The sequence below is a fragment of the Mesoplodon bidens genome, assembly GCF_964165515.1.
Source record: "Mesoplodon bidens genome assembly, chromosome: 2".
In the NCBI taxonomy this organism is placed as follows: Eukaryota; Metazoa; Chordata; class Mammalia; order Artiodactyla; family Ziphiidae; genus Mesoplodon; species Mesoplodon bidens.
The window spans coordinates 30,980,644-31,007,835 of record NC_138177.1 but is presented as its reverse complement, the minus strand read 5'-3'; the positions used below and the strand labels follow the sequence as shown (position 1 = coordinate 31,007,835).

The 27,192-nt window shown below is 39.5% G+C and overlaps 1 long non-coding RNA gene across 1 annotated transcript in view; it reads right to left on the bottom strand.

Moving 5' to 3' along the window:
* LOC308628076 overlaps positions 1–19,190 on the bottom strand; it is a 272,623-nt gene extending 253,433 nt beyond the window's left edge. Inside the window, exon 1 of the long non-coding RNA XR_014017493.1 lies at positions 18,942–19,190. This is a non-coding gene — a long non-coding RNA (uncharacterized lncRNA). The remainder of the gene's footprint in view (positions 1–18,941) is intronic.
* Positions 19,191–27,192: the final 8,002 nt, after the last annotated feature.

Genomic DNA, 27,192 nt, shown 5'->3' with positions numbered 1-27,192 from the left:
CCCAGACGACTATAACACAATGATGAAAGAAATTGAAGATGACACAAACAGATGGAAAGATATACCATGTTATCAGATTAGAAGAATTAATATTGTTAAAATGACTATGCTACCCAAGACTAACTACCCAAAGCAATCTGCAGATTCAATGCAATCCCTATCAAAATACCAAGGACATTTTCACAGAACTAGAATAACTTTAAAATTTGTATAAAGAGACAAAAGAGGTTTGATAGCCAAAACAATACTGAGAAAAAAGAACAAAGGTGGAGGAATCACACTTCCTGACTTCAGACTATACTTCAAAATTACAGTAATCAAAACAGTATGGTACTGGCACAAAAACAGACACATAGATCAATTGAACAAAATAGAAAGCTCAGAAATAAACCCATCCACTTATGGTCAACTAATCTACAACAAAGGAGGCAAAAATACACAATGGAGAAAAGACAGTCTCTTCAATAAGTGGTGTCGGGAAAACTGGACAGCTACCTACATGTAAAACAATGAAATTAGAACATTCTCTAACATATACAAAAATAAACTCAAAATGCATTAAAGACCTAAATGTAAAACCAGAAACCATAGAACTCCTAGAAGAAAACATAGGCAGAACACTCCTTGACATAAATTGTAGTAATATCTTTTTGGAACTATCTCCTAAAGCAAAGGAAATAAAAGCAAAAATAAACACATGAGACCTAATTAGGCTTAAAAGCTTTTGCACAACAAAGGAAACCATTAACAAAATGAAAAGACAACCTACTGAATAGGAGAAAATATTTGCAAATGATAAGACCAGTATGGGGTTAATACCTAAAATATATAAACAGTTCATACAACTCAACATCAAAAATAAACAAACAACCTGATTACAAAATGGGTAGAAGAATTAAATAGACATTTTTTCCAAAGAGGACATGTAAATGGCCAGCAGAACACAACAAATGGTAAGGATGCAGAGAAAAGGGAACACTCATACACTGTTGGTGGGAATGTAAATTGGTGCAGCCACTGTGGAAAGCAGTAGGGAGGTTTCTCAAAAAACTTAAAATAGAACTACTATATGACCCAGCAATTCCACTCCTGGGTATATATCTGAAAAAAGTAAAAACACTAATTCAAAAAGATACATCCACCCCAATGTTCATAGCATCATTATTTAGATTTCCATCAATAGAAGAACGAATAAAGAAGATGTGAGACACACACACACACACACACACACGCACAATGGAATACTACTTAGTTATAAAAAAAGAGTAAAATTTTGCCATTTCCAACAACATGGATGGACTTGGAAGGTATTATGCTAAGTGAAATAAGACAGACAGAGAAAGACAAATACTGTATGATATCACTTATATGTGGAATCTAAAAAATAAAACAAACTATTGAATATAACAAAAAAGATACAGCCTCACGATGTAGAGAACAAACTAGTGATTAGCAGTGGGGAGAGGGAAGTAGGGAGGGGCAAGATAGGGGTAGTGCATAAAGAGGTACAACTATTATGTATAAAATAAATAAGCTACAACATAGGGAATATAGCCAATATTTTGTAGTAACTATAAATGGAATATAACCTTTAAAAATTGTGAATCTATATGTTGTACACCTGTAACATGTAATATTGTATAACTATATTTCAATTTAAAAAATTAAAAATAAAATTAAATCAAATAGAAAAAAACCCCAGCAATTCCTAAGAATCTAAAAACAGAAGCCAATTTTACTAATTGCTTATTGTTTGTAAAAGTAATTATCTTAAGTGACTTAAGAACACAATATTTTAAATATAAATCCATTTTGGAATACATTCTGAAGACAAATAAATGTACAAAGAATCAAAAAAAAAGTCTACAGATAATAAATGCTAGAGAGGGTGTAGAGAAAAGGGAACCCTTTTGTACTGTTGGTGGGGATGTAAATTGGTGGAGTCACTATGGAAACCAGTATGAAGCTTCCTTAAAAATTAAAAATAGACCTACCATGTGATTCAGTGATTCCCCCCCACCCCCGAGTATATATCCAGAAAAGACAAAAACTCCAATTTAAAAAGATACATACACCCCAACGTTCATAGAAGCACTATGTACAATAGCCAAGGCATGGAAACAACCCAAGTGCCCATGAACTGGTGACTGGCTTAAGAAGATGTGATACATATATATACACACATACAATGGACTAGTACTCTGCCATAAAATAGAATGAAATATTGCCATTTGCAGCAACATGGATGAACCCAGAGGATATTATATTTAGTGAAGTTAGAGAAAGATGAAAGTCACTTATATATGGAATCTAAAAAAATAATACAAATGAATCCATATACAAAACAGAAACAGGCTCACAGACATAGCAAACAAACTTATGGTTACCAAAGGGGAAAGGGGGGGATAAAGTAGGCATATGGAATTAACAGATACAAACTACTATATGTAAAATAGATAAGGAACAAGGATTTACTGTACAGCACAGGGAACTATATTCAGTATCTTATAATAACCAATAATGGAAAATAGTCTGAAAAATATATATATATATAACTGAATCATTTTGCTGTATACCTGAAACTAATATAATATTGTAAATCAACTACACTTCAATTAAAAAAAAACAATGAGGGGCTTCCCTGGTGGTCCAGTGGATAAGATTCCATACTTCCACTGCAGGGGGCATGGGATCAATCCCTGGATAGGGAACTAAGATCCTGCATGCTGCGTGGCATGGCCAAAAATTTAAAAAACAAAAACAAAAAAACCCAATGAGATAACATTTCATTCCCACTAGGATGACTAAAAGCAAAAGGACAGAAAATAACAAGTGCCAGCAAGAATGTGGAGAAATTGGAACTCTCACTCATGGCTGGTAAGGTTCTAAAATGGTTGTCATTTTGGAAAACTGTTTGGCAGTTCCTCAAAATATTAAACACAGAATTACACATGGCCCAATAATTTTATTCCTAATTACATACACAAGAGAAATGAAAACATATGTTCTCATAAAAACTTGTATAAGAATGTTCCTAGCACCATTATTCATTATAGCCAAAAAAGTGAAAACAACCCATATGTGTATTACTGATGAATGGATAGACAAAATGTGATTTATCTGTGCAATGGAATATTATTCAGCAGAAGAAATGAAGTACTGATACATGCTATAACATGGATGAACCTTAAGAACATAATGAAAGTGTTCTAAGTGAAAGAATCCAGGCACAAAAGACCATATATTGTATGATTCCACTTACACAAAATGTCTAGAATAGGCAAATTTATAGGAACTGAAAAGAGATGTGTGGTTTCCAGGGACTAGGGACAGGGGAGAATGGGGAATGACTGCTAATGGGTAATTTCTGTGGGGCGGTGTGTGGGTGATAAAAATGTTCTTGAATTAGACAGTTGTGATTGTTGTACAACTCTGTAACTATACTAAAAACCACTGAATTATACACTTTAAAAGGGTGAGATTTATGGTGTGTAAATATCACTTTAAAACTGTTATTTAAAAAAATATGAGGAAAGCTGTAACAGGCAAAAATGCCCACACTTCACTCTCCCCCACCCAGTCCCCTGCATTCCCCTGAGCTCCCTCCTTTTCACACTTCTTTGCTCTCCATCTGTGCTTTCCTTCCTCTCTCTCTGACCTGTCCCTTCCATCTCACTCACTCACTCCCCTGGAATTTGTGGTCTGGCTCAGAATGGGATTAGAAGGTCCCCTGCTGCACACCCTTGCTTGGCATATGAGGACTGAATTGCTGGGAGGAGTAGTGAACAACCCAAGGAGTTAAGGAGTGATAGTGCCAGGGAATCTACAATGAACAGTGTTCTCTCCGTGGCCCCTTGGGACTTTCTATTCAGCTAAGAGAGGAAAGGTCTTTCTATTCCCCTCCTTCTGGGACTTCCTAACCCACAAGTTAACTTCAGAACCTTTCAACCTAGACTTCCTTATTCCTGGGCTCCCTCTTCCTCTCTCCAGCCCCCCATTTCAATCCCCCCTTCTCCCCAAACCTCTCCTCTCCCCTTCACCCTTTCTCACCACCTTTCTCCGTCTTCTAACTCTGGCAGCTTTCCTTGAAACCGCTTCTCTGCCCCATTTACCACCCCCCATCCATTCCCAGAGTCTCTGCTGCTACATCCCCAGGGCCCAGCCTCCCACATCTGGTCACAGAGCAAGAATATATAGGCCATCTGAGCCATGTGGTAGTCTCTCAAAGAATTAAAGTCCATCATCAAATTTCCCTGCAAGATATAAAATCGATAAAAGGGTATGGATACAATGGATATAATGGATAATATGCATTGTTAGCTCCTGAAGACTGAAACATCTTTATTGCTTGCACACTCCTCATCTTCCTCCTAATGCCCTCAAGCTAATATGAGCAGTATCTAACAAGGGAAGAAGGAAGGTCAATAAAAGTGAATAAAAGAGGTAGATAAATCCTCTTAAGAGCTTAAAAGTTTGTTAAGCAGAAAAAATTAACTGATACTTAGACCATGAAAGTGAACATTTTGCATCATTACAGACTACACCCTTACCCACAAATATTCTCTAATGACTAGTATTACTATACATTTTCCCCCCTGTGGGTGACCTTCCCTCCTACAATTATGAGGATCTCCTACAAACTGATGAAATTGATTGACTGGGTTAGACAGTTCTAACCCAATTTCTCTTCACCTCCCTTCAGAGGTGGGGCTGTCTGACACTTCACATTCCCAGTCTCTAGGCTCCCAGGGAGCCCTGGAAGTCAACCCACATGGCTCAGTTAGGCTCAGAGATGTAAAGAACAGACAAGTTAGCATCAAACCAAGAACAGAAGGGGCTTCAACACTTCCTCCCTCCCGCTGCCCTAGGGCTGGCAGCAGGGCCAGCTTTACAGCTTTACTGTGAAGTTGTAGAGAGCCATGTTCTTGGTTTAATGCTCTGATGTCACTGTCTTGAAATTCTTAATGACTTTTGAACAAGGGGTCATGAATTTTCATTTTGCACTGAGCCCTACAAATTATGTAGGCAGTCTTGGCAGGCAGTTACCCATGAGAAGAGTGGACATGTGCTAAGTCAGCTTTGGTCATCTTTTCCTTCCCTTCCTGTCTGGCAACAAATTTCCCTGGTCTTCTGCTCCTGACATGGGGGATAGAAAGGGAAAATGTAAGGGAGAATTGAAAAGGATTATTTTTCCCAAGTACATAAGTAATTGGTTCAGGGTCATTACTCTGCACTTCCCTAGGAAAGTTGAAGGTTTTTCAGGTTTTCTTTTTAATGAGGGAAGAGACAATCATGTAAGATGCAAGGACATGTATGTTTGTGTGTGTGTGTGTGTGGTGTGATGTGTGTACATGTATTAAAGAAGTAGCATTTACTGTGTGCCAGACCCACCTTGCATCAGGAAATGTATGTAAATCATCTAATTCATTCCTCAGAACAAACTATGAAGTAAATACCACTATTATCACAACTTACAGATGGAGTAAATGATGCTTAGAAAGATTAAATAACTTGCCCGAGATCACACTGGCAGGCAAGGAGCACAGCTGGGCTGACTGTAGATCCAGTCTAACCGTAAATCCCATGTGCTCCATCGCTAGGCTGTGCAGCCTGGGCTGCGGGGTAGTTTGCATGTGATTTCCATGGGAAATAATTATCAAGTGCTGATGATGTGCCAAGCATTTTGTGTCTATGAACTTGCTTAATCCTTGCACTATTCTGTGAGTAATGCTTTTATACAGATGAGGAAACTGAGGCACAGAGAGGTTAAGTAAATTGTCAAAGATCACACTGCTAGTAAGTGCTGGAAATGGATTTTTTAACTCACTTTCTGGCTCTAGATTCTGAACTTTTAACCACTGCCTTATTCTGCCTCAACGTAGGAGAAATTACTTAATAGAATATAACCCAAGTTCTCTCCTGATCATAAAGAAGTATGGAAAAATTACCAGGTTCTTCACTTAAAATCAGCCCTTTTCCTAAATTCACTAAGGGATATAGTATTCTGACATGAGAATGTCCTGATGTATTTCCCAGGACTCACCACTCAGAGGCTGACAATCAGCATACCTCCCCCCACAAGCAGTCACCATGTCTTTATCTCACCAATTCCCCTCCAGAATTCCTGTACTATTCTATGAAGATATGCCTTTTTCCCTTCTCCCTCAGTCTTCAAGGGTCTCTTAGCAGCAATACTTGGCTCTGTTAATATAAGAGACACAAGAAAATGGGTATCCAGCCCACATATGTTGATGGCCATCTCCTCACTTTCTGCCACCAAGCCATACCACCCTTCTTCAGCCTGGGACCTGCTCAGCTAGAACAGGTCCAGCTTACTCAGAACAAGAGCCTGGAGGAACAGTGACCAACGGGAGAATTTCCAGATGAATAAGATGACCTTCAGGTCCTCCTGTGTTTTCTCAGCCCACCCTCTCTACTTAGTCTTTTCTTCAGTGAGCACCTTTTTAAACAAGAAAACTGTGTTGATTTCTCTCCCCAGAGTAGCCACAGTGGAGGAAACCACACACTGACCTATACGTAGAGAAGACCTTGACATATGTGGTTTTGAAATGCGCTAGTTAAGCAGGGGTTGGGTCACTAATCTTAGCAGTATCGCTGGATTATTTCACTGGTTTTTCATGCAAGTTCTAGAGATAGGAGGGGTTTTTCCCTGACAGGGTGTGGAGGAGAAAGAAGAATGAAGAAGGGGAATTACTTGTGACATTAACCTTCCCACTCTATCAGATGATTTGGTAAAATAATTTCAAAAGACACCGCTCAATAATATTAAGAGTTCTGATGCCCAGAATGGACTGAACTGCTATAATGTAGTATTCAAAAACAAGGTTGGATTACTTTTCCTGCAAAACACCTAGAGTATGCCTAAAGAAGTTTCTCGATAAGTATCTGAATTAGTACCCACTTGTATTTGTTTGTATTAATTTCATAGATGGGCTTTTTCTCCCTACCTCCCCAGCTAGAGTATAAGCTCCTTAAGGGGAGGAACCCTTTCATAATTCTGTTGCACAGTTAGTTACACATTTCACAATACTGAGCATATTATAGAAATCCACAATCAAAGGTATTCAAGAAAAATCTAGGAGAAATAGATTTCACTAAGAGAACATCCTTCCTTGAAGCACTTGGGATAACAGAACTTTTTCAGATTTCCAGGGGTACAAACTATTAGTTTGCTAAGCCATCTTGAGATGGAACAATGCTGTGTTTGGGGTTTATTATAAGAAAAGGAAATCACACATTAGGTTCTTCAAATCAGACATTTAACTGTATATGAATTATAAATGAATAAAGAAACTTAAGTATGTGTACCCTTTAACAGGGAAATATAACCCAGAGAACCTTGGATTTGGCAAAGTTCTGTTCTCTTGAGGTGTAACCTACATCCTTGGGGCCCAAATGAATTTAAGAGAAGTAAACGTTAACTCTCACATCCTACCTTTTTATAAAATTATAAACTCTTACATTTGCATACAATTTTCTATTTTTCAAAGTGGTTTCATATCCATTATAAAATGTGAGTTCATGGGGAATTCCCCGGCAGTCCAGTGGTTAGGACTCCATGCTTCCACTGCAAGGGGTACAGGTTTGATCCCTGGTCAGGGAACTAAGGTCCTGCATGGTGTGTGGCATGGCCAAATAAATAAATAAATAAAAATAATCTAAATTGAATAAAATTTTTAAAAATAAAATAAAATTTGAGTTCATGTTGATCCAATGGGCTAGGGCAAGGAAACACATATCCAGAGAAATTAACTTGCCAAATGTCAGAAAGTTCAGGGAAACTAGGATAAAAAACCCAGAGGGCTTCTAGGTCAGTATTTTTCCTCCATGGTCATCCACTTAATTAACAACCATTCTTTCATGCAACCTGTTGACAATAATGCTTTGAGTATGAATTTCAATATTTAATAGTTTACAAAGCACATACATCATTTCATTGAACATTCCAAAGTATAACTGTGTTAGTTCATTCTTATTGAATTAATCTCCCCAGATCCCAATGCATCTTATTTCTTTTCTTCTTATTCTTGACTGTAGTTCACAATAACTTCTAATTTACCATCTCCCATCTTAATTATAATTTCTATTTTCTGGCTTTGTGTTTCAGTAAGTTCTTTGTTTTTACTCAAGTTATTTTCCACTTGTTTAGACCAATCTGAGTGTGGGATATGTGTGTTTCTATGTATATGTGGTGTTTGCGTGTGTGTGACTTGACAGCTATCTAGGTTTTTTTAATTTGGTTTTTGGCTTATTTATGGTTTCTCTTCTTACAAAAATATGGATTTTTTTGTTTTCAAATAGTATGAACACATTTTTGCATTAGATTTTCATGCCCCAAGGAGCTTTTTTTTTTTTTTTCATGGTTCTGTCTTAGTTTGGGTTATGTGGAAGCAGAAGAACTTGGGTACAGGTAGTTTATTTGAGAAGTGATCCCAGAGAAAGTGAGGAAAATATGACAAGGAAAGGAGAAAAGCCAATAAAGAACGTGTTAACAAGTGGGTTATCAGTGTGAGCAACTGGGGCTGATCTCCCCTGAGGACTTTCTGAGAAAACATGGAATGCATCTCAGGATCATACCCCTTTCTCTAGACACATACACACATGCACGTGCACGCGTGCACACACACACACCTCTAGGTAGCACTTGTTTGCTGTGAAAATGAGCTCAAAGATACGGAACCAGGCCAAAGTCAGGAATCCAGATGGTGCTCATATCTGTCAAAGAAGAAGTTCCAGTATGAGCTAATAGGTATAAAGAAAACTTTACCAGAACTGGAACATGTCTGCTTCTTCCCTCAAAGCTTAAATGTCTTACATGGTGATAGAAATACTCATTGCTGTTTTATGACTCATGAACAGAAATCTGCCCATTCTCAGACTCAATCTTCAAGTGGTAAGCCAAAATCAAGATCAAAGAACTACTTAAAGCCAAACCAAGCACAATACCATTTAAAAATAAACTCACAGTAGAGAGGAGGAGCTTCGAGATAGCAGAAGAGCAAGACATGGAGATCACCTTCCTCCCCACAGATACATCAGAAATATATCTACATGTGGAGCAACTCCTACACAACACCTACTGAACGCTGGCAGAAGACCTCAGACCTCCCAAAAGGCAAGAAACTCCCCACGTACCTGGGTAGGGCAAAAGAAAAAAGAAAAAACAGAGACAAAAGAATAGGGACGGGATCTGCACCAGTGGGAGGGAGCTGTGAAGGAGGAAAGGTTTCCACACACTAAGAAGCCCCTTCGCGGGCAGAGACTGCAGGTGGCGGAGGGGGGAGCTTCGGAGCCACGGAGGAGAGCGCAACAACAGGGGTGCAGAGGGCAAAGCAGAGAGATTACCACACAGAGGATCGGTGCCAACCAGCACTCACCAGCCCAAGAGGCTTGTCTGCTCACCCGCCGGGGCGGGCAGGGCCTGGGAGCTGAGGCTCGGGCTTCAGTGGATCGCAGTGAGAGGACTGGGGCTGGCGGCGTGAACACAGCCTGAAGGGGTTAGTGCACTACAGCTAGCCGGGAGGGAGTCCGGGGAAAACTCTGGAACTGCCAAGAGATAAGAGACTTTTTCTTCCCTCTTTGTTTCCTGGTGCGCAAGGAGAGGGGATTAAGAGCTCTGCTTAAAGGAGCTCCAGAGACGGGCTCGAGCTGCGGCTAAAAGCACGGACCCCAGAGACAGGTGTGGGACGCTGGGGCTGCTGCTGCCATGACCAAGAGGCCTGTGTGCGAGCACAGGTCACTGTCCACACCTCCCCTCCCGGGAGCCTGTGCAGCCCGCCACTGCCAGGGTCCCGGGATCCAGGGACAAGTTCCCGGGGAGAACACACGGCACGCCTCAGGCTGGTGCAAAGTCCCACTGGCCTCTGCCGCCACAGGCTCGCCCCACACTCCGTGCCCCTCCCTTCCCCCGGCCTGAGTGAGCCAGAGCCCCTGAATCAGCGGCGCCTGTAACCCCGTCCTGTCTGAGTGAAGAACAGACGCCCTACTGCGACCCAACACAGAGGCGGGGCCAAATCCAAGGCTGAGCCCCGGGAGCTGTGCGAACAAAGAAGAGAAAGGGAAATTTCTCCCAGCAGCCTCAGGAGCAGCAGATTAAATCTCCGCAAACAACTTGATGTACCCTGCATCTGTGGAATACCTGAATAGACAATGAATCCCAAATTGAGGAGGTGGACTTTGGGAGCAACGATTATATATTTTTTCCCCTTTTTCACTTTTTGTGAGTGTGTATGTGTATGCTTCTGTATGTGATTCTTTGCTTTTACCATTTATCCTAGGGTTCTGTCTGTCCTTTTTTTTTTTTTTTTTTTTTTACTTAAATATTTTTTTCTTAATACTTATTTATTTATTTTTTTTGTGGTATGCGGGCCTCTCACTGTTGTGGCCTCTCCCATTGCAGAGCGCAGGCTCCGGATGCGCAGGCTCAGCAGCCATGGCTCATGGGCCCAGCCGCTCCCCAGCATGTGGGATCTTCCCAGACCGGGGCACGAATCCGTGTCCCCCGCATCGGCAGGCGGACTCTCAACCACTGCGCCACCAGGGAAGCCCAATACTTATTTTTTATTTTAATAACTATTTTATTTTATTTATCTTCTTCTTTCTTTCGTTCTTTTCTTTCTCCCTTTTATTCTGAGCCATGTGGAGGACAGGTTCTTAGTGCTCCAGCCAGGTGTCAGGGCTGTGCCACTGAGGTAGGAGAGCCAAGTTCAGGACACTGGTCTACAAGAGACCTCCCAGCTCCACATAATATCAAATGGTGAAAATCTCCCAGAGATCTCCATCTCAATGCCAAGTCCCAGGTCCACTCAATGACCAGCAAGCTACGATGCAGGACACCCTATGCCAAACAACTACCAAGAAAAGAACACCACACCATCCATTAGCACAGAGGCTGCCTAAAATCATAATAAGGCTACAGACACCCCAAAACACACCACCAGACATGGACCTTCCCACCAGAAAGACAAGATCCAGCTTCATCCACCAGAATACACGCAGTAGTCCCCTCCACCAGGAAGCCTACACAACCCACTGAACCAACCTGAGCCACTGGGGGCAGACACCAAAAACAACAGAAACTACGAACCTGCAGCCTGTGAAAAGCAGACCCCAAACACAGTAAGTTAAGCAAAATGAGAAGACAGAGAAACACAAAGCAGATGAAGGAGCAAGGCAAAAACCCACCAGACCTAACAAATGAAGAGGAAACAGGCAGTCTACCTGAAAAAGAATTCCAAATAATGATAGTAAAGATGATCCAAAATCTTGGAAATAGAATGGAGAAAATACAAGAAACATTTAACAAGAAACTAGAAGAACTAAACAGCAAACAAACAGAGATGAACAACACAATAAATGAAATTAAAAATTCTCTAGAAGGGATCAATAGCAGAATAACTGAGGCAGAAGAACAGATAAGTGACCTGGAAGATAAAATACTGGAAATAACTACTGCCAAGCAGAATAAAGGGAAAAGAATGAAAAGAATTGAGGACAGTCTCAGAGACCTCTGGGACAACATTAAACGCACAAACATTCGAATTATAGGGATCCCAGAAGAAGAAGAGAAAAAGGGACTGAGAAAATATTTGAAGAGATTATAGGTGAAAACTTCGTTAATATGGGAAAGGAAATAGTTAACTCCAGGAAGCACAGAGTCCCATACACGATAAGTCCAAAGAGAAACACGCCAAGACACATATTAATCAAACTATCAAAAATTAAATACAAAGAACAAATATTAAAAGCAGCAAGGGAAAAACAACAAGTAACACATAAGGGAATCCCCATAAGGTTAACAGCTGATCATTCAGCAGAACTCTGCAAGCCAGAAGGGAGTGGCAGGACATATTTAAAGTGATGAAAGAGAAAAACCTACAACCAAGATTACTCTACCCAGCAAGGATCTCATTCAGATTTGACAGAGAAATTAAAAGCTTTACAGACAGGCAAAAGCTAAGAGAATTCAACACCACCAAACCAGCTTTACAACAAATGCTAAAGGAACTTCTCTAGGCAGGAAACACAAGAGAAGGGAAAGACCGAAAATAATAAACCCAAAACAATTAAGAAAATGGTAATAGGAACATAACATATCGATAATTACCTTAAATGTAAGTGGATTAAATGATCCAACCAAAAGATATAGACTGGCTGAATGGATACAAAAACAAGACCCATATATATGCTGTCTACAAGAGACCCACTTCACACTTAGGGACACATACAGACTGAAAGTGAGAGGATGGAAACAGATATTCCATGCAAATGGAAATCAAAAGAAAGCTGGAGTAGCAATTCTCAAATCAGACAAAATAGACTTTAAAACAAAGACTATTACAAGAGACAAGGACACTGCATAATGATCAAGGGATCAATCCAAGAAGAACAGATAACAATTGTAAATATTTAGGCACCCAACACAGGAGCACCTCAATACATAAGGCAAATACTAACAGCCACAAAAGGGGAAATCGACAGGAACACAATCATAGTGGGGACCTAAACAACCCTCTTTCATCAATGGAAAAATCATCCAAAGTGAAAATAAATAAGGAAACACAAGCTTTAAATGACACTTAAACAAGATGGACTTAATTGATATTTATAGGACATTCCATCCAAAAACAACAGAATACACATTCTTCTCAAGTGTTCATGGAACATTCTCCAGGATAGATCATACTTGGGTCACAAATCAAGCCTTGGTAAATTTAATAAAACTGAATTCATATCAAGTATCTTTTCCGACCACAATGCGATGAGACTAGATATCACTTACAGGAAAAAATCTGTAACAAATACAAACACATGGAGCCTAAACAACACATTACTTAATAACCAAGAGATCACTGAAGAAATCAAAGAGGAAATCAAAAAATACCTAGAAACAAATGACAATGAAAACACAATGACCCAAAACCTATGGATTGCAGCAAAAGCAGTTCTAAGAGGGAAGTTTATAGCTATACAAGCCTACCTTAAGAAACAAGGAACATCTCAAATAAACAACCTAAACTTACACCTAAAGCAATTAGAGAAAGAAGAACAAAACACCCCAAAGTTAGCAGAAGGAAAGTAATCATAAAGATCAGATCAGAAATAAATGAAAAAGAAATGAAGGAAACGATAGGAAAGATCAATAAAACTAAAAGCTGGTTCTTTGAGAAGATAAACAAAACTCATAAACCATTAGTCAGACTTATCAAGAAAAAAAGGGAGAAGACTCAAATCAGTAGAATTAGAAATAAAAAAGGAGAAGTAACAACTGACACTGCAGAAATACAAAGGATCATGAGAGATTACTACAAGAAACTACATGACAATAAAATGGACAACCTGGAAGAAATGGACAAATTCTTAGAAAGGCACAACCTGCTGAGAGTGAACCAGGAAGAAATAGAAAATAGGAACAGACCAGTGACAAGCACTGAAATTGAAACTCTGATGAAAAATCTTCCAACAAACAAAAGCCCAGGACCAGATGGCTTCACAAGCGAATTCTATCAAACATTTAGAGAAGAGCTAACACCTATCCTTCTCAAACTCTTCCAAAATATAGCAGAGGGAGGAGCACTCCCAAACTCATTCTACGAGGCCACCATCACCTTGATACCAAAACCAGATAAGGATGTCACAAAAAAGAAAACTACAGGCCAATATCACTGATGAACATAGATGCAAAAATCCTCAACAAAATACTAGCAAACAGAATCCAAGAGCACATTAAAAGGATCATACACCACGATCAAGTGGGGTTTATTCCAGGAAGGCAAGGATTCTTCAATATTCGCAAATCGATCAATGTGATACACCATATTAACAAACTGAAGAAGAAAAACCATATGATCATCTCAATAGATGCAGAGAAAGCTTTCGCCAAAATTCAACACCCATTTGTGATAAAAACCCTGCAGAAAGTAGGCATAGAGGGAACTTTCCTCAACATAATAAAGGCCATATATGACAAACCCAGAGCCCACATCATCCTCAATGGTGAAAAACTGAAACCATTTCCACTAAGATCAGGAACAAGACAAGGCTGCCCACTCTCACCACTCTTATTCAACTTAGTTTTGGAAGTTTTAGCCACAGCAATCAGAGAAGAAAAGGAAATAAAAGGAATCCAAATTGGAAAAGAAGAAGTAAAGCTGTCACTGTTTGCAGATGACATGATACTATACATAGAGAATCCTAAAGATGCTACCAGAAAACTACTAGAGCTAATCAATGAATTTGATAAAGTAGCAGGATACAAAATTAATGCACAGAAATCTCTGGCATTCCTGTACACTAATGATGAAAAATCTGAAAGTGAAATCAAGAAAACATTCCCATTTACCACTGCATCCAAAAGAATAAAATATCTAGGAATAAACCTACCTAAGGAGACAAAAGACCTGTATGCAGAAAATTATGACACTGATGAAAGAAATTAAAGATGATACAAATAGATGGAGAGATATACCATGTTTGTGGATTAGAAGAACCACATTGTGAAAATGACTATACCTCCCAAAGCAATCTACAGATTCAATGCAATCCCTATCAAACTACCACTGGCATTTTTCACAGAACTAGAAAAAAAAACTTCACAATTTGTATGGAAACACAAAAGACCCTGAATAGCCAAAGCAACCTTCAGAAAGAAAAACGGAGCTAGAGGAATCAGACCCCGTGACTTCAGACTATACTACAAAGCTACAGTAATCAAGACAGTATGGTACTGGCACAAGAACAGAAATATTGATCAATGGAACAGGATAGATAGCCCAGAGATTAACCCATGCACATATGGTCACCTTATCTTTGATAAAGGAGGCAAGAATATACAATGGAGAAAAGACAGCCTCTTCAATATGCGCTGCTGGGAAAACTGGGCAGCTACATGTAAAAGAATGAAATTAGAACACTTCCTCACACCATACACAAAAATAAACCCCAAATGGATTAAAGACTGAAATGTGTGGCCAGACACTATAAATCTCTTAGAGAAAAACATAGGCAGAACTCTATAACATAAATCACAGCAAGATCTTTTTTGACCCACCTCCTAGAGAAATGGAAATAAAAACAAAAATAAACAAATGGGACCTAATGAAACTTCAAAGCTTTTGCACAGCAAAGGAAACCATAAACAAGATGAAAAAACAACCCTCAAAATGGGAGAAAATATTTGCAAATGAAGCAACTGACAAAGGATTAATCTCCAAAACATACAAGCAACTCATGCAACTCAATATCAAAAAAACAAACAACCCAATCCAAAACTGGGCAGAAGATCTAAATAGACATTTCTCCAGAGAAGATATACAGATTGCCAACAAACACATGAAAGGATGCTCAACATCATTATTCATTAGAGAAATGCAAATCAAACTACAATGAGATATCATCTCATACCAGTCAGAATGCCCATCATCAAAAAATCTACAAACAATAAATGCTGGAGAGGGTGTGGAGAAAAGGGAACCCTCTTGCACTGTTGGTGGGAATGTAAACTGATACAGCCACTATGGAGAACAGTGTGGAGGTTCCTTAACAAACTAAAAATAGAACTACCATACGACCCAGCAATCCCACTACTGGGCATATACCCTGAGAAAACCATAATTCAAAAAGAGTCATGTACCAAAATATTCATTGCACCTCTATTTACAATAGCCAGGACATGGAAGCAACCTAAGTGTCCATCAACAGATGAATGGATAAAGAAGATGTGTCACATATATACAATGGAATATTACTCAGCCATAAAAAGGAATGAAACTGAGTTATTTGTAGTGAGGTGGATGGACCTAGAGACTGTCATACAGAGTGAAGAAGTCAGAAAGAGAAAAACAAATACAGTATGCTAACACATATATATGGAATCTAAAAAAAAAAGAAAAGGAAAAGAAAAAACAACTGATCAGAAGAATCTAGGGGCAAGATGGGAATAAAGATGCAGACCTACTAGAGAATGGACTTGAGGATATGGGGAGGGTGAAGGGTGAGCTGAGACAACGTGAGACAGTGGCATGGACATATATACACTACCAAACGTAAAATAGATAGCTAGTGGGAAGCAGCCGCATAGCACAGGGAGATCAGCTCGGATAGCACATGGAGATCAGCTCGGTGCTTTGTGATCACCTAGAGGGGTGGGATAGGGAGGGTGGGAGGGAGGGAGACGCAAGAGGGAAGAGATATGGGAGCATATGTATATGTATAACTGATTCACTTTGTTATGAAGCAGAAACTAACACACCATTGTAAAGCAATTATACTCCAATAAAGATGTTAAAACAATTTTTTTAATAAAATAAAATAAAAATGAACTCACAGCAGAAAAACCTAACAGTGAACTTAGCAACGTCATCTTTAAGATGTTTGACTTTAAGGAAAATAGCTTGACTCGTCCCAGCCTGGGCAATGTTTTCTTGATACCTATTAGCTAGTGCTACAGCTTATACCTGACTAATATGAGTACCATCTGAGTTTCTGACCTTGATCTTTTTCCTGACATCTGAGATCCTGAGGGATGATATGGAGTGATAAATTTAGTTGTTGCTAGTACCTTTTGCAGATAATGTATAATCTTGGTAAATACTGCCTTGTTAGGTTTTTCAGTAGTTAAGTTTTATTCTGCATCACCTATAGATCCTTATGTGAAGCCCCTTCTGTTAGAGAGCCTATTGTTTCTAATGACAGGACCAGCTGAGAATCTTGGATTTCTTTTCTAGAACTTATGCTGGTTTCTATTTGAAAAGTTATATTTTTTTACCCCCTATGGAGCTCTAAAATATTTCACTGCCACATTAACATAAAGGTCAGCACTTAGGGGGAAAGGTATCTCACAGGTATCTGACAAAAAGCATCAAAATAAAAGAAAAATGCTGCCAGGACAAAATCCATTTCCCTCCCAGAATTAACCAGAAAATAGTAACAAAGAAAGTAACCAGATACTAACAAGTGATTACACCCACAGGTAGCATTTACACAAAAAATAACTTTGCCATCTGATGTAATCCAAGGCATTTCAGGAAAATATGTAAGTGTGAGCTCTGTCTTAGAGGACCCTACATGAGCTACCACACGTCTGTTTCAGTTTCTAAATCTGATTAATTACAAACTGAGTAGCAATCTACTGGGTAAGGTATTTTTCATAAATACCTTATATAATCCTTCATGGAGTAAATTTTATTGCCTTGACTTTACAAATGATAAAATGAAGTTCAAAAAAGTTAGATGATTCACCTAAAGTCACACAGCCTGTAAGAGGAAAATCTGGAACTTCCTCTGGGATCTTGAGATCCAAACTGAATTCCCTTCCCACTGAACTAGGACTGGTTTCCACACATGAGGGCACAATTCCTTTGTGTCCAGACAGATGTAAGCAGACAGTATACTGCTCAAGTTGTGACTGAATAATTTCAAATACGGGCACAAGAAACGGAAGAAAAAGAGTAGAAGAGGGAGCAATGTGGCAGAAGGGATATTTTTTAAGAACAGTAATTAATGGTTTCTAAAAAGTTGAATTAAAGATAATAGCAATTTTCTTAAAAACTTTCTTTGTAATAGTTCTACATACTTCATTGTCTTTATCTGTCTTATTTATTCAAATTTCAGATCTTTCCATTTCTAACCTGGTACACCAATCAGGAAGTAACTGGTATCAATTCTTGAGTGGAAAAATATTTATACAGTATGAAATTTAGATCATCATTTACTTGTAGAACTGTACTAAGTTTGTCTGGAATTAAGTAATTCTTCTCACTCTCGGATGGGTACAGGTTGAAGTTAAATTAAGCTCTCTGAAGCCTACCTTGATAATGTCAAGTAACCAAACTTGGCTGAGAATCATTTCTTTTATAGTTGCCCCTAATTTCTTCCATTTCTTTAATCATTTCCACATGAAAAAAGTTTTTCTTCTGGTTATTTTTAATGATAGAAAGCATCGCCGTATATTAACAATTTACTAGTTATGGTGGTGAATAGAAGGAAAATAAGAAAAATTGGAGAGAAGATAGCCAGATTATGAAAGATCCAACTCAAATTACACTCTAAAGCTATGTTCTCTTTACTGCATTGATGCATCTTTCAAGGCTGTTAATGCCCACATCACATCTTTTGTCTGATTTCTCTAACCCTGCATATTATAGTCACTTCTCAGTAATTTCACCCCCACTTCCAATTAAAAATCACAAAAGAATCACAGAATCTAATAATTTTGAGTCAAAAGGGACCTCTGAGATGTTATCTGCTTCCATGATGCATATAAAGGTAGCAGTGACAGCTATTTGTTGCAACATTTGTAAAGCTGGGATTTGATTTTTTTTTAAATAAGATGTAATTCAGAGATGGCAAATTAGGGTGCATCAAGAACCCCTCTGAAAACCCTCACATGTAAATTCAGCTTGTTAGAAGGAAAGGGATGAGATAAAGGGAAGGGAAAGAAGCATATCCATAATTTCCTTACATGTCGTGAGTTACTATAAAGTACTGAAGGAGGGGAGATGTGTCATATAGAGAAATACCTACTATAAAATGGCCATTAAGAGACTTCATGGCTATAAGTAATATTTTAAGTTTGCCTTTGGCTCTGCTCCCCCTTTCTGTAGGATACTGTTTCTATATTGATCCAGTCAATGAAAAAAAGCAGCTTGTTGACACCTGTCAAGTGTGTGGTAATACAGAAATGAGAAGAAAATAGTTTACATAGCCCAAGCCAACTCTCATTTCAAAAGGAAAATAAAACGTTCAATACCTCATCCAAATCCTCTCCTCTAGCTTCTCAAATAAAAGTACACAGTCCTTTCAAAGACTTTTGGAATACCTCACTTTGATTAGGCCTGTTTCCACCAAGAAATCCTCATGGAATACATCTGCTGGGTATGCAGTGTCCACGTCAGATAAATGAGAATGTTTATGAAGCTTACCATTTTGAAGGAGTTGGACACCAGATGGTCTGTTATTCCTGGAGCCAGAAGCCCTGTGTAGTGATCAGCTGGATTCTTCCCCTCTGCTGCCCTTTACCAGAAGAAAAGTCTATTCCTTCTCAGCACCACTCTGACGTTCTCTCTTCCTTGGTTCTCATCACCACTTCCTCATCTTATTTCTCCATCTTCACTCTTTACATTCTTTTCCGCCTCCTCCATTCCCCAAAGCAGCCACTACCTTCTTCTCTCACGCAATGTGATAAAGCACAAACCCCAACTGATACACAATATTTCAATGAAGTCCATATTGATTGCCTGGTAACAAAAAACAAAATATAAACAATGCAGTCATGTTCCATTCTAGAGAAGTTAGGTCATTCATTGAATTTCAGCAGGATATGAGCTATGCCTCTCCAAATGTCTGCAGTTACTTCAATCTTAAATGTTAGAAAGAAAACAAATCTTTAAGGCTGGCCTTGCATGAAAGCAGTGGACACCTTCAGTGTGATTTGGGGCCCTAAAAGGGATGGTGGGGATTGGGGGAGGATGTCAGGGATCTGAAAAATGGAAGAATAAATAATGTAGAATCACAGAGCTACTAGAAACTTCAGAGATCACCTGACCCAACTGCTTAATTTTTACAGATGAGAAGACACAGTGCCATAGACTTTAAGAGATTGTTCAAGATCACCTTGCTGGTTAAAAGTTGCCAACTGTACAGCAGAAGCTAACACAACATTGTAAAGCAACTATACTCCAATAAAAATTAATTTTAAAAAAAGAAGTTGCCAAGAGTTAATTCTCCAATGCAGCAATATTTAGGCTTATTTTTTAAATTATATTACTTCTGCCAAAAAAAAAGTCATACTATTAATACCACACCAACCATATGCTATATACCATATAACCAAATTCCTTTTTCTTTTACCCTAATAACTAGACCTTGTTTTTGACCCACTTCATATCTTACCATTCTCTCTTTTATCTGGAATACATGTGACCTCCTAATCTCCTCATTTCACCTCCTTGGTTTAATGAATTTGGAAGTGACTTCTGGCCCCGCACTGGGCTCTGACCTTGTCCCTGCTATTCATTCACTCTCTGCTTAACCTTTCAGCTCGACATACAATGCCCCAAACAGCTTCCATTTTCCATCTCCAACTTTGTTTCTCCATTCACCTCATGGGGCACTCAGAAGTAAGTTAGGTAGAGACCTGCTTCTCCCCCAATCTCTGCCTGAGCTTGCAGAAAACCTTATAGGATGGGCGCTACATTTGAAAGGATTCAGGGAGATAATGATCAGCATGGATTCCTTGCACTGGGAACAACTCCTGGATTACAGACCCCTCATAACAAGGACCTCTACCCAGAAGTCCTAGTGTAAGTTCGTACACCAACAACTCTGACCCCAGAGCCAATGCAACGGAGACGCACAAAAATCTGAGTTGCCACACCCTCAACAAATATTCTCTCAAAAATGTAACCTAGGGCTTCCCTGGTGGCGCAGTGGTTGAGAGTCCGCCTGCCGATGCAGGGGACACGGGTTCGTGCCCCAGTCCGGGAAGATTCCACATGCCGCAGAGTGGCTAGGCCCGTGAGCCGTGGCTGCTGAGCCTGTGTGTCCGGAGCCTGTGCTCCGCAATGGGAGAGGCCACAACAGTGAGAGGCCCGCGTACCGCTATAAAAAAAAAAAAATGTAACCTATCCCAAGCTGTGACTGACTCTAAAAGAACACAAGTGCCTCTTCCCCACAGGTGTCTCTCCAGAAGGCATCTTGGGTCCAGTTGTCTTCACCATACTTCAGCCCACCATACCTCGCATTTTTGGTATCCTCTCTCATGTCCTAAGCCCCTTCATGATTTCATCTCTTCTATACCTCCATCATTGGAACTGCTCTGTGCTTCCCCTCCTTTGTGCCTTCCCTAACAACCCTTTCCACAGGACCTCTCCTCATTGTCAGTCACTCCCTAGGCACATCCACAACTGTGTCCCTCAAAATTTCTCCAGATTCAAAAGATTAAAGTCAGTCACCCCAGCCTCTTTTACTCTTCCTTCCATTTCTCTCACTCAGCTACCCTCCCTATACCTGCTTTTTATCCTAACCAGATCCACCAATCTAAAGACCCTCTCAGCTTTCTCCCAGTTAGCCTTTCAGTCTCACGTCCTTCCCTATCTGGCACACTGCTCTAAAAAAAAAAAAAAAAAAAAAAAAAAATGCAGCCCACCATTCCTGGGCAATCCCATCCACTCCTATTGGATGAGACAATATCAAATATTTTGTCTCCATCTCAGATATCCCTCTTAAACTCTAGGGTGATGCATTAAACTAACTGGCCTTTTCTTGCTGAAGATTTCATAGACACCAAAAATTCAACATCTCCATAACTGAACCAAGTATTTCCCTAATAGACTTGTTTTCCTGAAATAGAGTGAGGTTCTGGCATCCAATAGGGAGAAAACTGCTTTCATCAATACAATGACAACTGCCTGCCTGTTGAATAACATAAGTAGAAAATCCAAATCATAAAGTATGCTTCATGACTGCCTTCCACTGCTGCTCATACCTCAAGAATGCACAGACTCAGATCCTTAGACAGTTATCGCAATAACTCTTAAGTAGGGCTGCTTTCAGACAATAGTGATAGAATTAACCAAAAAAATTGCAACTGTAAAAGCTACCCACTGTCATGCACACATTGTCTGGTTAACCACATTTTGGGTCTTTCCACTGTGAATCCTGATAGACTTGCTCTCTCATATGACCTGATAAACTTCCTTCACCTCTTTAGTCTAGAATTTCAGATACAGCTTGCCTATAACCTTTGCTCCTGGAGTAGTTTCTGTTCAGTCATCCAGCCCAAGCCACACATTTCTTATAAGTTATTTTTCTATTCTCTGGTGACCCACCTAAGAAAACAATGGTTGCAAGATTATTAATTACCTAATCTTTACTTATTCATTGCCTGGGTCCTTCAATAGAATATAAGCTCCATAAAGACAATAATATTTTTATTTACCATGTTCGTATCTTCAGTGCCTGGAACAGTAGTTGGTGCACAGTAAGTGGCCAACAAGTAAATATTTGTTGAGTACATGGGGAAAAAAAAAAGATGGCTTTCAGGCTTGTAATTGGCAACTGATGGTTAGAGAAGAAATGAATAAAAGGATGTTACTTTAGACTTTTAACAGCTTAAAATTAAGAAAGATGAAAATAAGAAATACTGAGGAGGAAAAAAGTCAAAGTGTAAATATGTACAGCAAGAAAATAAGTATACCGAATACATAAGTATAAATAAGAGGTTTGGTGGTGAAAAATTTTAAGGTAGGGAACATGAAAAGAACTAAGTAGTAAGAAAACAGGTTTGTGAAAGAAAATGCGGAGAAGAAGGTCAGGAACTAGAACAGTACCTAGGTAATTAAGAAATATAAAACTTTGCATCTTGATAATGAAGCTCTCCTTCGTTGGTTGAACCTATTATAATTTCAGCTATCATTTACTGAGCTTTAATTATGCGCCTTGCACTCTGATAAATGCTTTGCACACAGAACTACAAAGAAAACACACTTGAGACAGCCAGGCAAAGAAATCTGGGATGATATCAACCAGAGCATGAATAATGACAACTGAATGGAGAGAAACCAGATCTGGAGAATTCCCAATGTAAGACTTACGACTGAAAGTGTACAAAACTAAATTATGTAACTACACCCTGGTACTAGGATTCTTTGGGCTATAGTAATGCAATTCATTGAATTCTCAATTGTGGGCAAACTGTGGTGCTTCCTGTTGCTCATTAATCATTCTACAATGTCTATAGCACCCACTTTGTGAAAGGTAATGGGAAGACAAAAATGGATGGGACAAGCCTCTGCGCCAGAGGCAGAGACCTAAAGGAAACTAGATGATTAAAAGGCAAGAAAAATAATGCTTACCTAAGACTCCAAAGTAGAAGTGACTCCCTGACCATAGCAGTAATAATGATAACATTTGGAAAGGACTTTTACATGAGCAAGATCAGACATGAGCTTTTTCAGGGAGGGGGATTTGGGGGAGGGCGCCTTTTGTTTCAGCACCAAAGACAAACTCTGAACATGTGTTCTTGTCTGAGGAACTGAGGTTATCATGGGGTTTTTCAACCTCTTATCCTACTTGGACAACTACATCTTTTCCTTTTCTTTCCTCCAGTCTTTAGGACCAGGGAGAACTTTCTTCTGATCTCAGTTCCTCCTATCTCCTTGTAGACCTTGTTCTGCTGATGATTCAACTTCTCTTGCTACCATTCCCCAATGGCTCTATTGTCTACAAACTTGGCCATGTCCTTCCCATCCGAAACGTACTTGACATTACACAGCATCCAAGCAAGACACTGCCCTATTTTTTTTCCTCTTCTTTGAGGTCAAGCTTATAGAAGGAGCAGATTATGCCTCCTGTTTTAGTTTTATGTCCTCCGCCCCATCACTCAGCAGAAACCACTCCAGCAATGCCAACAAAACCCCTAATTGTCAAATGCAAAGGAATAGTTTCAATGCTTATCTAATTGATTATGCTATTGCATAGTTTCCCAAAGAGTGTTCCTTGGGACTCCAGTTCTGTGTGCTATTATTAAGAGTATGTAAGTTATGTAAGAAGAACAGGGAGAGATTTAAGGTCAAATAAGCTTTGGAAACTTTACATTAGAAATTAAAAGTTATAGGCTTCTTTATAGCAAGATTTCTCAGAGGCATTAATATGCTAAATTGTTTTGTGATTCTGCAAGAGAAGTATATAGATTTCAACATTTCTCCCACTTAGTTGACCACAGGATCTTTTTCCAGATAGTATTTCATGGGAGGATTATTCCTTGGAACAGCCTTGGAGAAACACTTCTTATTTTTGACACAGGCGACCATTACTTTCAATATTTTTTCCTCCTTTGATTCTATGATACCCTGTTTCTGCTCTCTTCTTTCTATTCTCAAATTTGCTTTCTCTACTCAACCTTTAAACATTAGTATTTTCCTTGCTGTTGTACTAGGTTTCTTCCTATGTATGTTCTTTTTGGATGATCTCATTTGCCATCCTGATTTTAGTACTTACTATGAACTGATGATCCCCAAATCTATATTTTTAACAAAGATCTCTCCACTGCATTCTCCACATGCCGTATATCTTAAGGTCTCCTTAACTTTTCCACTTGAATATATTCCAAGTATCTCTAACTCTATGTCCAAAGTTTTTCCCCAAACCCTGATCCTTTTCTTGTGTTTCCTATTATACTGAGGGGCACCACTAAACATGCAATCATCTAAGCTAGAAATCATCTAAACCTTTTCCTGCCTTGCTCTTCACATGTTATCAGTCATCAAATCCCATAGATACCCAAACTATCTTAATCCTATATATATCTATTCAAGTTTCTTCATTTATTGAGCAAATATTTCCATATTGAGTACTATCTACATACTAGACACAAGTCTAAGTGCTTTGGACACAGCGTCTAACAAAGCAGATTAGATCCCTTCTACCATAGGACTTACATTTTTGTAGTGAGAACATAAACCATGTATCTGTGTTATAGGCTGAATGTGTCCCCCACTCCAAATTCATATGTTGAAGTCTTAACCCCCAGTATCTCAGAATGTGACTGTATTTGGAGATAGGATCTTTAAAGAGGTAATTCAGTTAAAATTAGGTCATTAGTGTGGGCCCTAATCTGACTGGTGTCCCTATAAGAGGAAGAGTTTAGGACACAGACATGTACAGAGGGAAGACCATGTAAAGAAACATGGAGAAGATGGCCATCTACAAGTCAAGGAGAGAAGCATCAGAAGAAATCAACCCTACTGACACCTTGATCTTGGACTTTCAGCCTACAGAATTGTGAGAAAATAAATTTTTGTTGTTTAAGCCACCAATCTCTAGTACTCTGTTTTGGCAGCCCTAGCATATTAACATATCATGTAAACAAATTTTTAAAAAGAAAAATTTAGATGGTGAAAATTGCTAGAAAGGAAATAAAACCGAGAGATTTGATAGCAAGGACAAAAGCTCAGAGACAGGGACCAGCCTAGCACATTCTAGGGGGGAAGAAAAAATTGGGATAGAAGGTCAAGATGGCAGGAGATGAGGTCAGAGAGAGAGGCACGACCAGATCCCAAAAGGCTTTTTTTGCCCATTTTTCTACTTAAGGTTTTCATCTTTTTTGTACTGTTTTTAGGATGATTTGAATATTAATTGTATTAATTGTCTAACTGTTATGACAGTCAAACCCAGCCATCTTTTTCTCTATGGATTCTGAATTTAGTGCCAGGCTTAAGAACTCCTCTTTGTTACCCTAAGATTATAGAAATATCCATAATGCTGGTGAACAGAATGGGCTAATCCCTGTCCCCATCTCTTCTCTGGGTTGTAATCATTGAGTAAATTCATGGTGAGCCAAATCAGGAGCAAATATTTATTAATGAATGCCCAATAACTCCCATAGTACTGCGCTCCCTGCCAAAACACTCATCTTGGACCTGAAGCCAAAATGGGGCTTTTCTAAGTCCAGAGCTTGGGAGAGTCAATCAAGTCTGTTAAGAAGATGACATAAATTCTTACCCAGCTGCCAGCTGCTCCACAGGCCGATCAACAGTAGGACAGAGAGGCCAAGAAAGCCCAGGAGAGTGAAGGTACCTCTGAGCCTGCTCCAGAAAGCAAACTCCAGCACTGACCCAGCTACAACTGTTATACAAAAGGAGGAAGTGGAGGGAACACACTGTCCTAACCTACCCATGTAGTAGTCAGTGCAGGAGAGAGGACCCAGTCCAGAGGACATCAGACTCTTACCCATAAGATTAGCTACTCCTCCTCCCTTGGAGATGAGCATGTAAGGGATGGAAAGAAACACAGAAACCCCCTCTCAGGTACTTCCCAGAAAGGATGGAAGGGTTGGTGGCACTTCCTTTTCAGAGGGGCCACAGAAGAATATGGAGTGGGGAGTAAAAGAGTCTTCTGCTAGAATCCACCTAAATTTTCTGTTATTAATTTCAGAAATGATCAAACTTTCAGGTTTTATACTAATAAATAAACATGCAAGCACATTCATCCCACTCCTCCACAAAGCTGCGGTTACCTGGTAGGCTGAGGCTGATGGGTGGGAAAAGGTTGTGAGCCATCCTGAAGGGCCATTTCTATGAGTTAGGTGAAATTGGCTATTTTAAAAGACTCTGCTGCACATAGAACATCACAGGCCCTCAAAATCTGCTTGAAACTTACATAGACTTGAGTCTATTTGGTTCATCAGCAACCATAGCCAGAATAGCAACAGCAGCAGAAACAGCAGTAAACTTTTATGGACCATCTACTGGGCACAAGTTGTAGTGTGCTGGGGAGAAAAGAGTGTAAAGTTCTGTCCCCAACTTCAAAGTCTAGTCAGGGAAATCACTGTGCTCGGAACCTGCCTTGTTTATAGATTTTTCTCTTTTAGGAAGTAGTTTTTTATACCAGCAAACCTACTGGCCTTTACTACAAGATGAAAGGGTGCAAGGAAATTTTCCAAGAAATTATCTGGTGCACAGATATAACTGAAATCCATATGGTGTGTAGAATTCTAAAGATGTGCCTCCTCCCACCCCAAGATCCATCCCCTGGCTATTCGACAAACTTAGGCACTGCTATGAAGAGATTTTGCAGATGGAATTAAGTTTATTCATCAGCTGACCTTAAAATAGGAAGATTATCCTGGATTATCTGGGTAGGCCAAATGTAATCACATGAGCCCTTAAAAGCAGAAGTGTTGGTAGGAGAGTCAGAGAGGTGTGGCAGAAGAGCTAAGCAGAGACCAGACAAGGCAGAAGGGAAGGTCAGAGAGATTAGAAACATGAGAAGGACTTGACCTATGGTTGCTGGCTTTGAAGATGGAGGAGGGACACCATGAGTCAGAGAATGCAGGTGGCCCCTAGAAACTAGTACACACTCTGTCCGACTGCCAACAAGGAAACAGATACCTCAGGCCAACAACTACATGCAACTGGACCTGGCCAAATCCTGAATGAGCCTGGAAGCAAGCTCATGCCCAGAGCCTCCAGATGCTTGCTGATGCCTTGTCTCAGCCCTGAGAGACTCAAAGCAGTCTTGGATGTTGTGACTGGATCTCTGTGCTACAGAACTATGAGATAATAAGCGGGTGCTAAGCTGCTAAATTTGTGATAATTTGTTATGGCAACAGGAGAAAACTGATACAGCGCAAGAAAGTTACTCAACCGACCTAAACCCAACCCTAAGTTGGAT